Raw genomic sequence first — 12,590 nt, forward strand, 5'->3', positions numbered from 1 at the left:
CCATTAGGACTGTAATTGGTAATGAGAACACTACGGAGCTGCTGTTTTGTAATATTAACAGGCAGATACTTTTAACTTTGAGTTTTCATGAATTCTTAAAAAGTAATTTAGGTATAAGGTAAGATTTAGGCAAGTAATAACAGATACCATTTATCAAAGACTCTATACAAAAGGGCAGTTTCAGGCAGTTTCATTCTCCATAGGGTCTATGCATGAGGTGTCATGAGCACATTGGACCAGGATTCAGAAGAGTCTGGAATTTACAATCACCTAAGCTATGTGACTTTAGGAAAATCCGTTACCTCCCATTGTCCCTCTGTCCCATTTGTAAAACTAGGTGGTGACAGATTTGGATAAGACAACATTGCAGGATAGCTTCCATCATAAGACATTGTCTTTTGTAGGATTCTATGATTCTAAATTACAAAGGGTTTCTGTACCTACAAGTGGGGACAGGTTTAATCCCTTAACCTCTATATTGTCCCTTCTACACTGGCACCACCTTTCCTGTGGTGGGCGTGCATGAGTAGCACTCCTGTGGAGTATAGAGTCACTGTGGCTAAGGTACTATAAGAGGTGGTCCTTATGAAAGGTGCTCTGCTCACCTTAGGAAAAAATATGCCCCTTAAAAACGTATCTTCCAACTCATCAGTGTTAATATATCAAAATGAAATTTATCACATCTGCGCAAAACAGTAATGACACCTGAAATAATTTTTTAAAAGAAAAAAAGAAGAGGTACCCAATGGCCATGTAACCAACCAACTTGGAAGGAGAACTTTAAAATTGACAACATCCCAGAGATGTTATATCCTAAGTTATAAATTGATACCTTTGGAAGGAGAATCAACTTTCTTATATTACTCACAAATATATTACTACAGAACAATGTGCTAAATGGGACTACAGTGAATCAAAGAATTATTGCAGCTTCTGAAAGTGATGGACTTAACTCTCCGATATTGTTTAATGCCTGGGAAACCCTGGGAACCAGGCCAAGTCAGTTTAACCAAGCTTTTACTTTCCAGCCAGCTGCGATGGTGGTTTCTACAGAGTCTGGATAAAATCTGAGAATTCTTTCCTGGCCCCAGTGAAATTTGCCTTTTAAAAATTATAGGAAAATTAAATACACATTGTGAAACTTCTATCACTCATAAAGAAAGAGAAAAACCTATTAAAAATAAAGCTCTCTTATTTACTAATGCATTCAGGTGAACTGAGAACAAGAAAGAAAAACTTGTTCTTGATTAAAGAAAAATTAGAAAGTAGTTAAAATGAAAGCACCAGCTTGTCTCCACTGAGCTCCAAGATAGCTGAGAACAGGGCATTTAGAATACCAAGGACAATCAGAGTATCGCTGAGGAGTGAAGGAATCTTTAAGGACATTTAGTTCAAGTTTACTATCTTTATTTTTCAGGTGCAAAAAGAAATTGAAGACCAGAGAAATAAAAATAAAGTTCTCAGAGTCAAAACAGATAAATTGTGGAATTGCCCAGACTTTAAAATTCCTACCAGAATATAAATCACCAATTCTTGGGAGGAAAAAAAGAAGTCACTTGTGGATCATTTTCCAAAAGGAAATAAGCTTTTTGTCTTATTTATGATTTCAAAGCAGCTCATTCTTAAAGCCCATTTCAGATTTCCATAACAATGTGTGTATAACCTATAACTGAAAACTTAAAACTTGTAAGAAAGAAAATTTTGTGATTATTTTTAGAAACACAAAGTATTCTAATCTAGGTTTACATGCACACACAAACTCGAGGCTGTAGGATCATTAGTCAATTGCTTTAATGATAAGCCCTGTATTTTTTAAATCTAAAACTATTGAGAATCTATAAAAAATTATAGCAGATGATTTTCTTAGTTAAATTACTTTATAATCAATGTCTAGATTGATTTTTTTAAAACCTGCCTTAAAGGATTAGTGCTGGAAAGGACATACGCCTTCCTTATTTTCATTACTCCACATACATTTGAAAAAATTATGATTTTGGCACCTTGAAAAGGTGACTTCAATTCAATAAAGTGACTTTAATTTAAAAAAATCACTTAAATGAACTTTAAAGTTTGAAATTGGCTTAATGGTTCTTAATAGTTTGGGAGGTGCAGACACCTTCAATGAAAACACACACACATACACTCACTCAGTTGTGCACACAATTCGAAGAAATTTGATGCACCTGAAACCAATCAGGATTTCTTCCAATACTTTGCCAGCCCCTCTTAGGGATCACCCAGTTCTACCACCACCTTTTGCAGATGAGGAAATTGATGCCCAGTTAAAACTAGAACCCAGATTCCTGTGCTCCCAGTTTAACATTCACTGCAGGACTTCATTTTAAGCACTTCACTCCAGAAAGCGTGCAGCAACTCACCCAGAGCATACTTCTTCGTCTCTATTCACTGGCCTCAAAGCAAAACAAAACAAAAACTAGCATCTCGCTTGATGAACAAGGTCATTTGGAGCATCTCCAGTCACTTCCTTCCCCCCTTTGATATGTGTAATCCAGATAACATCAGCGGGGAACTTGCCCTTGGGTTCTCTCCCTGAGACCAAGCGAAGTGACCACTGCCAGACTCCAGCTGGCCTCTGTTTGTAGTGGCCGCAGGACCTGGAAGGCATCAGGGCACACTCAGCCTTGTGTTTTCCCCAGAGAGCTTTGGCCAGAAAAATATACAGTCGCTTGGGATTTGGGCCTTTGTTGTTGTTTTGAAGGTGGAAAGTGAGAGAGAAGAGAGCAGAGAGAGGAAGTGGAACATGGAGAAAAGTATAGTTTAATCCAATTTCTTTCTCTAAGGAGCCTGAGAGATCAAGGGAAGCAAGAGCTCTAACATGGCCTAATTTTATGAAGGTCTTGGATTCTGTCCTACATGCACCCTTACACTGGAAAACTTGGTCTAGTCACCATTCCCTTGATTAAAATTGTGTCCCACCGATGGCCATTCTCATTCCGTAGCAATGGTTGATCATGTATCTGGGTAGATTTCCTTCGTTTCTGTTTATTTACATTCCTCCTTCTCAACCTTTGAGAAACACACTTAGTAATCAAAGTTTAGAGATGAAGTTACTTAGAATGGCTTTTCGTATCCGCCCTTATACCTCTTTCAAAGATATTTTTAAATATTCTTTCAAAGTGTAAAAGAAATAGAAGCCTATTGATGGCCACCAGAGAAAAATAATTGGCTCTAAGCTTGAAGAGTACAAGGCCTTAGGCATGGTTCCATTGCTATATTGTCATTATTCCGATGCTAATAAAGGCACAGTGGGAAGAGCTACCTGATAAGGGTGGGAGGGGGAGGAGAGAAGCGCAGGGAGGGACCGAGTCTTAGTAAAAGACCCATTACACAGCAGAAATGAGAATGAATCTAACTCACCTGACCATTATGCTAGAGGGGGGACCTTTCAGGGAAGCGTAAGATTTTCTCAAAACTTGTTAGAAATGTAGATTCTAGAGACTCTGAGCCAAGGACACACCAAGCAGCCTCCCAGGATGTGGACGCGTGCCAAGACTTCAGAATTTGAAATAATTTTTTTGAATTGAGACTGTGGTGTAAATCAGTTGGGTTCTCATTATGGATGATGAGATCCAGACAGAACAGTCTAGAAAAAATAACCATCTTACAACCAAGAGATGTGGTTAATGTGTTGCTTTGTTTTTGTGTGTAGTATTATTGTCAGGAACTGATGAGTTTTAAGCAGCAGTTTCAAAATGCTTCTGGTCCCTCTCTTCTTGTGTAAATACCTACCAAGATTCGTATTCAATCCAATTGCCATAATTTGGAAATAAGCGAATACCCATTTCTTGCCTATAGCTAGCTCTTGGTATAATCCTTCCAACTTATATAAATAGGGCAGCACAGAAGACTATAAATGTATAAGCTATAGTTGACAAGACCCAGAAATGTCCATATTTAATTCTAACTATGACAGGTTTTACTTCTGAGAAAAACTGTTTATAGTAAACAGAACCAAATACATTAATATATAGCAGGGTTAGAGGTTTGACTGTTCAGTCTCATCCTTTCCTATAAAATGAACTCAGACCTATTAAATAAAATTAATGCATTAGCTACTTTTCCCATGCAGGCTGGAAAAGTTCCACAATGCCAGATCAACGAGCCGTTTTTTGAAGCAGTGTGTTACTCTCAAGAGCCACAGAAATGTCTCACAGGCTTCTGCATTTTTCTGACCCATTTCAGGCTAGTCTGCAGATCCATATGGCTAAAATCACTGGATTGTGGCTTAACCGTTTAATAGTTATAACAACAGATACAGTTTGCTATATGAGCAATTTGCTAAGAGCAACTGGTGGAGTCACAAAAACGGCCCATTTTCCAATGGTTGAGTTTCCACGTATCATAGCAGCCACAAGTAGCCTTGGCGACATTGAACGCTTCCAGCTTTTTCTGGATATGTTAAGAACTTTACTTGAGACAAGTAAAAAGGCAAGTGAGACAAGGGAGAGAGACAAACAAGTAGACATATATTTTTTAAATAACCAAATAAAATTCAACCAGTTTTATTATGGTAAAATGTCATTTTTTAAAACATATTTTTAAAGAAATAACAGACTCTTTTGCCTATTTTTAAATGGTAGTATTGAATATCTCCTTCCTGCTTAATAAAGCTTGCCATTCCTCCTCAAATAAAGAGGCCAAGATCTAAATTACAGGTTGCTGAACTTTGCTGTTTTCCATCACGCCCATGATCACGGGTTCTCTTGGGTTACCCACGGGTGATCTTCAGATGTGGAAAAAGATGACAGAGATGTGAAAGCAGGGTAAGGTCACAGCATTTACATTTAAATTACTTGGGTTTTGTGCAAGTTCCGTTGACTAATGGCAGAGAGCTGTGCTTCAAATACAGCTGTGTGCTGAGCAAACTTGACCGCTCTAAATACTGAAATTCCTTTGCCAATTCCGTGGGCAAGCATTCCGGGAGGCCTGAGTTGAAATGTGCAGATAAATACTCAGTTCTGGAGTTTTTGGTGCCAAAGCATACAGAATACTTATGTTCTGCTATGGAAATCTTGAAAGAACAGAACTTCTGTTTTTAATATCTCTGAGGATTTAAAACAGTTCTTAGACTACTTATTACCTTTCATAAAACTCACTTCTACTTTAAAAGTCTCTTGGTGGCTTACCTATGTTAAAAAGAGGAAAAGAATACTTTTTGATTCCATTGAGTTTCCTCCCCTCTATTGAAGTTAAGCGAAGAAGAGAAAGGACAGCAGTGGAGAGAGTGTAGAAGTGGGACTGTTGGTGAGTGTTTTTTCATAACTTCTGTGGACTTGAGCTTTCTCATTTTTAAAAGGAAAAGAGTAATGATCTCTAAGATTCCTTTTGGAAAAGCAGGGACGCTAACAACCTTTAAGCACATCCTGAGTGCCAGGCTTGGGAAATACAATTCTTTAATCCTCCTAACAACCTGGAGAGGAAGACATTATTTTATTCTCATTGAACAGACAAGGGACCCAAAGAACAAAGAAATTACATAATGTGCTCAAGGTCACAGAGCGAAAACAAAGTGGATACAGCTGGCTCCAAATGTCCGCGTCTTTCTACTTCCACTTGTATCATTGTGAGCTCTAGCGCTTAGTAGTGAACCAGAATTTCACCAGAATAGGATACATGGGGAGCAGAGTGAAAAAAATGGGGAGGAGTTAAAATACCTTCAAGCTAGGCCTGAACGTTTATAGTCAAATTGTCTTAGACACAGATAAATATGGAGAGCTAGAGACAAAAGAGAAATAATTCACAAAGTACTGCTAAGTTCCTCTTACTGTGTAGAATGTCCCCATTTTCATGGTACAACCTTGCTTGGTATTTGCTCGTGTATCTTATATAGAATTTGCTGTAATGCTTACACGTGATATAATGTCTGTCATATGATGTCAATAAAGCTTTATTTAAAGCTTTTCTGTTTTAGCATATAAAGAGCTGTCTGTGGTTGTTTGGTTTTGTCTCTGTTTTGTCCGTATACATATCTACCTTCTTTTACTATAGTTTTTTTAATAGCAGATATTTCCTGGGCCTTCATGATATGTCAAGCCCCACGCTGAGAGTTATAGCCTGAGCCAAGGGGTTATGTTGTTAATCTACAAGACAACTTTACGAGGTAAATACTATTATTTTCCACATTTCACTGATGAAGCAACCAAGAGTCAGAGAGGTTAAGTCACTTCCCATCATCGCACAGCTAATAAGGGGTGCAGCCCAGTGTCAAATCCAGGGTTATAAATAAAGCCAATGTTGGAAGGGGTGCTTCTCATTCCCTGCCTTTGGGAAATCTCCTCTGACTGTGCTTTCCTTGGGATCCAGTGGCACAAACTTACCTTTAAAGTTTATTGAACTTGTGCTCATTCTGCTAAGGACTTGCTTTGTTGGCACATTGAGTACTTGCTATTGATATTCTTCTGATTCACTTTATTATACCTGGGTTCCCATCTAAATTCTTCCTGTGTACTTGGTATCTAGGAAGCTCACACAGCCGCTGCGTGAGTCCCAGGCTGAAAGTTGAACTGTGTGCCCTGCATGGGGAAGAAGCAAGCTGATGACACGATTCAGGTGTCACCTTTTGGGCCAGTGAGATCGTTGATGTGGCTCCTTTGGTTGAATTCTTTCCTGGACGATGCTAAGGAGAGATGAGGGCCCTGTTGCCCCTCCCCCACTTTGAAAATACTGTTTTCTAATTGCTAAGATAATGTTTGTTATACAAAAAACTACAGCTTTACTAAAACACGTTATGTGAGACTTGAATCTTCACTCTAATTCCATTCCCCAAAGAAAACTATCAACAATTCTGGTTACATTCTAGTACTTTTTCCTTTTCTGTATATAAACTAATATTTCTTGTTTTTTTTATAAGATTGGTACCTGAGCTAACAACTATTGCCAATTTTTTTTTTTTTTTCCTGCTTTACCTCCCTAAATCGCCCCGGTACATAGTTGTATATCTTAGTTGCAGGTCCTTCTAGTTGTATGTGGGATGCCGCCTCAACATGGCCTGACAAGCAGTGCCATGCCTGTGCCCAGGATCCGAACCCGTGAAACCCTGGGCCACCGCAGCGGAGCATGCGAACTTAACCACTCGGCCACAGGACCAGCCCCCTAAACTAATATTTCATATTACCATTCATTTTATCAAATATGGAATTATACTAAATACACAGTTTTGCAATTGGCTTTTTTCATTGAACTTGATATTTTGGCCTACATTCCATGTCAGCTTGATCTCGTTCTTTTTTTTAAAACATTGGGTCATCCCAGACATTCTCCTCGGATGCGTAAAGTGTGTATCAGTATAAACCCAGGGGTGGCCTATGTCAGTCACATATTAAACCATTCTTGAATTCAGTGCTGAACCATCACTTACCTCTCCTGTGTTCACTGTTTCATACCAGCTTCCTCTCCCAGCAAGAGACAATGCCTCTCTCCTTGACCTAACTCTAGTCAGGCTCCTCTAAACCATCTATGCCTGGATCTTCAGTGTTCATCCTTATAGGGCCTACATAGCCCAATTTTAGCAAGAGTCCTGCTAAGTCAGTTTAGCCAGAATCCTCCACCCTATATGTCTAATAACTCTCAAGGTATGACCAAACTCCTCATCTCTTACCACCTCCCAGGGATTATCTTATCACCCTGGCCCGCCTTCTGCAAGAATCTTGTTAGCTCAGTTTAGCAAGAATTGCCACACTCCAATAGAAACGTTCCATCCACTGATCCCTCCTTGGCTATAAATCTCTACTTTCCTTTGTTATATCCAGAGTCGAACCCAATCTCTCTCCCCTACTGGAAAACCCCATGGCAGTATTCTCTACACCTATTGCAATAGTCCTGAATAAAATCTGCCCTACCATTTTAACAAGTGTCAGAATAACTTTTTCTTTAACACAAGTAAAATACTTCCAGACCTCGCTTCACCTTTAGTCTCACCAGTATCTTTGAGAAAGTCTTCACCCCACAATATGGAATATTGCTTAGAGGTTAATGCACACGCAATTCTAAGAATTGGACAAATGTATTCAAATGTAAGTTCAAAGAAAATGTTGCCAAAGCCCAGTTTAAGTGATTTTTATATTAACATTTATATGAACACTGTTTAGGATGACCCATGTTTCTGCTCCACACGAATCGAGTTGACATTTGGCAAGTGAAGCTGATGTTCTAGGCAGAAATTGTCCCTGAGTCCATGTGACACAGAGGTTGGGTTAAAAGCAGGTCATCCCTGGCTTCTCTTTTACTATCCCCCTCATAAACCTCGACCCGCCACCCTCTTAATCCAATAAGAGCAAGCAACCAAATCCTTTCAAAGCAGGTCTTCACTCTACATGCGTCTGGAAACACAAATCAGTTTCCTGTTTGGGGAGGGACTGCTGGGGAAGGCGGGTCTCTCATCTTTTCACCCATTACTGCCAACCGTTCTGGCAGAGGGGAAAATGACGGACGACTTAAGACACCTGGAGGTTTCCTCCTCTGCACGCTGCTCCTTGGGGTGTTCAGGGCGGGGACTGACACGGCCGGAACAGAAGGGGCTGAGACGCGGGCTTAGTGTCTCAGTCGTCTGGGGTTAAATGGCATGACACTCTTCTCTGACAAGAGCTCGAACAAATACTTTTAAAATCCTCATTTCATGCTCATTCCAAACTCTGGTTCAACGAAATGACCATAAAAAAGTAAAACGGAACTACTCTCAAGGGATCTATAGAGGACTAAACTAAGAATTGAAAAGCATTTTTAAACAGTATATAATAAAAATGATCATTACATCTGCATTTTGGGTAAGATAAAACATACACTTAATGCCAACATCTGGTTTGTTGTACAAGTCCTGATTTTATACGTATTTACAAAAAAATGATGTTTATTTTATACATATACACAGAGGATATAAAGTTATTTACAGAAACCCTATATAGAATATAGTAACTGTAAAATATTTGTCTTGGATTTATGCTTTCATGTTCCAGAATGAGAACGCCGTCTAATTTTTCTTTCTCATACTGCCGTTGTCTGGTTTTCTTATAAAGGTTATCTTTACCTCACAAAATTAATTGGGGAGCTTTCCTCCGCTCTCTATCCTCAGAAACAACTTGTATAATATTAGGGGTCATTGGTTTCTTGAATATTTGATAAAACACACCTGTGAACCATCTGGTCTCTTATCCTTTGAAGTGTTATGACTACTTACTCTATTTATATACTGATTGTATTCTACTCAGATTGTTTTCTATTTCTTCTTGACTCAAAGTTGTAATTCCTATTTTCCTTTAAAACTTGTCATTTTACTTAAATTTTCAAAGGCACTGCTCTAAAGTTGTTTGTAGTACTATGTTATGACCTTTAAATATTCTACATATTTATACTTTTGTTTGTTTTATTATTTTAAAAATTGTCTCATTTTCTTAAATTTTCCCAAGAGCTGCTCTATCGTTTTATTTTTCTCAAAGAAAGCAACTTCAGGTTTCTTTTAAATATTCTTCTAAATAAATGTATGCAAATTTTTAAAAAATCATTTAGGAGGTCGGGAAATCCCAGAATAGAACGCAGATTTTGCCCAGAAAAATGTGATTGTATTACAAATGCATGAATCAAGCTCACTGGAGGGGATGGAAGGGGGAAAGGGTGCTGACCTAAGTAACTGGAAATGAACGGGGTTCGTGAGACTAAGGGCAAAAGAAACTGTACATAAGCACTGTAGTCCAGTTGACAAAGTTGTTTCCCAGGGGGTAAGTGTTAGCAATTCTGATACTGTTATACACGTATACTGGAATTGGACTATTAGGTAAATGTATGGCAGATGGAGGAAGACAGGTTTATCATTGTTAGAATGGTAGTTTATTGATAAGCAAGGAGAAGAGACTAGAATGATCCACATGGTAATAGAAGAGAATTAGAGACAGCAGCATAAACTCATATTTAGATTAATATAGATATAGATGGCTACATATGGAAAAATTTGTGTATATACATGGATTAGTATGCACACATATATTTCCATGCTCTGTCAGCTGAGAGGACCTGGAAGCAATGATGCAATGACACCCCCATGGCAAAAGCACAGCGAGCACCCAGATCTTAGCTTCTGTCTCAGTCCGTTCAGACTGCTTAACAAAATACCATACTGGGTGGCTTATAAACAACAGAAATTGATTTCTCACAGCTCTGAAGGCTGAAAGAACAAGATCAGGGTGGCGGCATGGTCAGGTTCTGGTGAAGGCCCTTATAAGGGTTGCAGACTGCCAACTATTTTTTTAAAAAATTATGGGAATGGAGGTATGTCAAAGGGACACAAGAGCCAGCTGGAAGAGCTTCCAATGGTCAAACCTGGAACAATTTGAGAAAAAAAAATTAATAGAGTAGTATTGGATTAAGCCCAAAGTATAAAATAAATATCCCTGGGGCTGGCCCGGTGGCGTAGCAGTTAAGTGCGCACGTTCCACTTCGGTGGCACCACACGGCAAGCCATGCTGTGGTAGGCGTCCCACATATAAAGTAGAGGAAGATGGGCATGGATGTTAGCTCAGGGCCAGTCTTCCTCAGCAAAAAGAGGAGGATTGGCAGCAGATGTTAGCTCTTCCTGAAAAAAAAATAAATAAATAATAAAAAAAATCCCTGAATCCATACTGACATAAATAAATGATTAAATAAATTAATAAATGGGGGAGAAGAGACAAATCTCCCAGACAGTACTCCAAATAAGTTTTGTAGATGTTCTCCCTTCAAGGATGTGGAACCTAGCTCTTCACCCCTAGCATGGGCTATGCATAGTGACTTCCTTCCAAAGAGTACAGAACAGAAAGGACGAAGGGGGTAGAGAGCAACTTTACAGTGGAGAAACCTGACAAACCTTCCCTCAGTCAGCTAATTAAGGCCAACATCAACAGTGACAGGCCATCTTGACAGCAAGTATCTTGACATGAAGTGATGAAAATGGCACTTTACCTCTGTGATCTTCCTGGGTCCCCAAACCCCATAACCTCAACCTAATCATGAGAAAATCATCAGACGAATTCTAATTGAGGGACATTCTACAAAATGCTTCACCAGCACTCCTCCAAACTGTCAAGATCATCAAAAACAAGGAAAATTTGAGAAATGGTCACAGCCAAGAGGAGCCTAAGATACACGATGAGTCAATGTAACGTGGTCTTAAGGATGGGATTCTGGAACAGAAACAAGACATTAGGTAATATCAGTAAGTATGACTTTGATTAATAATATTGTATCAATATTGGTTCACTAACTATAGCAAATGTACCATACTAATATATCACGCTAATAATAAGAGAAACTGGGTGTACGGTATATGGGAACCCTCTGTACTATCTCCACAATTTTCCTGTAAATCTAAAGCTGTTTTAAAAAATAGAGAATATTAAAAGAAATATACATTGCTTCATGACCTTAGAAAAATCTCAAAAATGCTTCCAGCACATGTCTAGTATTGAAAAATATAGTTTTCTAGTTAATCCAACAGAGAGTTCTTGGTGTAAATACACTCCTAAGCATCTAAATGAATGTGTCCACTGTATGAGATTACTGGATTTTTGCAGAATGAATGAATGAGTATACAAATCATTCTAAAACTAAAGTCACTATTTTTTACTCATTCATTCTTTCAGCAAATATTTACCAAGTGCTCCCCATGGACCAGGCATCATGCTAGGTATTGAGTACATAAAAGGTAAAAGATAGACGTGGTCCCTGCCTTTCCAGAAAGTGTTGTCTAGCAAACACTATTCTTTCTGACAACCAAGTTGAGGCAATGCCTACCGAGGTTACTTCTGGCTCCAGCAGTCAGAATGTACAGCTAACAGAGAGAAGCCCAAACATTTTCTGAGTCCCAAATATTTTAGCTTGGGAGGAAAGGGAGAAGAAGGCATCCAATTCTTTAGAAGCAATCGCAATCATTAAGATATAAACTGAAGTAAAAAGAATTGACAGAATGCAGGCCTGTCTTTCATGGATCAGGAGACCAAGACCTGGCCTCTGATATTTGCAGATACGTTGAAAGGTAGAAGTTCCTCCCCTCTGGGTTCTCCTATCCGCACAACTTACAGCAGAACCTGGGCCACGGGAGCAGATGGGAGCTGCAGAGAGAGCACAGCCACAGAACACCCAGTGAAAGCCGAGAGCTGTGGCATCTCAGAGCCATGTTAATACCAAGTAAGCAGCAGCCAGAATTTTGTAAAGCATTCAGGAAGTTGAGCCTTCTAATGAAATCCATCTAGGTTTCAACTTATCTCTATTGACTACATATAGACACACATCTTCACCATGAAAAGAAAAATTAGCACAAGCTTAAAGTCAGTCAGCCTTAAGTTCAGATGCCAGCCCCTTCACCTACTAACAAGGTCATTTGGACAAGTTGCTTAGTTAAGCAAACCAACACTCAGGAAGGTTGAGCAAACTGCATGGACTGGACAGTGGAACCTTGAATTCACATCTGACTCCAACACACAGGCCCTTTCGGAGCAGAAAGCCCTGAGGGACAGGGCAGTGTCATCACACATGGTCAGCTGCCTGTCCCCAAGAAAGGAGGGCCTAGAGCGCGTGAACAGGGCCACACCTTGCCACACTCCTTA

This window comes from Equus przewalskii, chromosome 2, assembly GCF_037783145.1.
Source record: "Equus przewalskii isolate Varuska chromosome 2, EquPr2, whole genome shotgun sequence".
In the NCBI taxonomy this organism is placed as follows: Eukaryota; Metazoa; Chordata; class Mammalia; order Perissodactyla; family Equidae; genus Equus; species Equus przewalskii.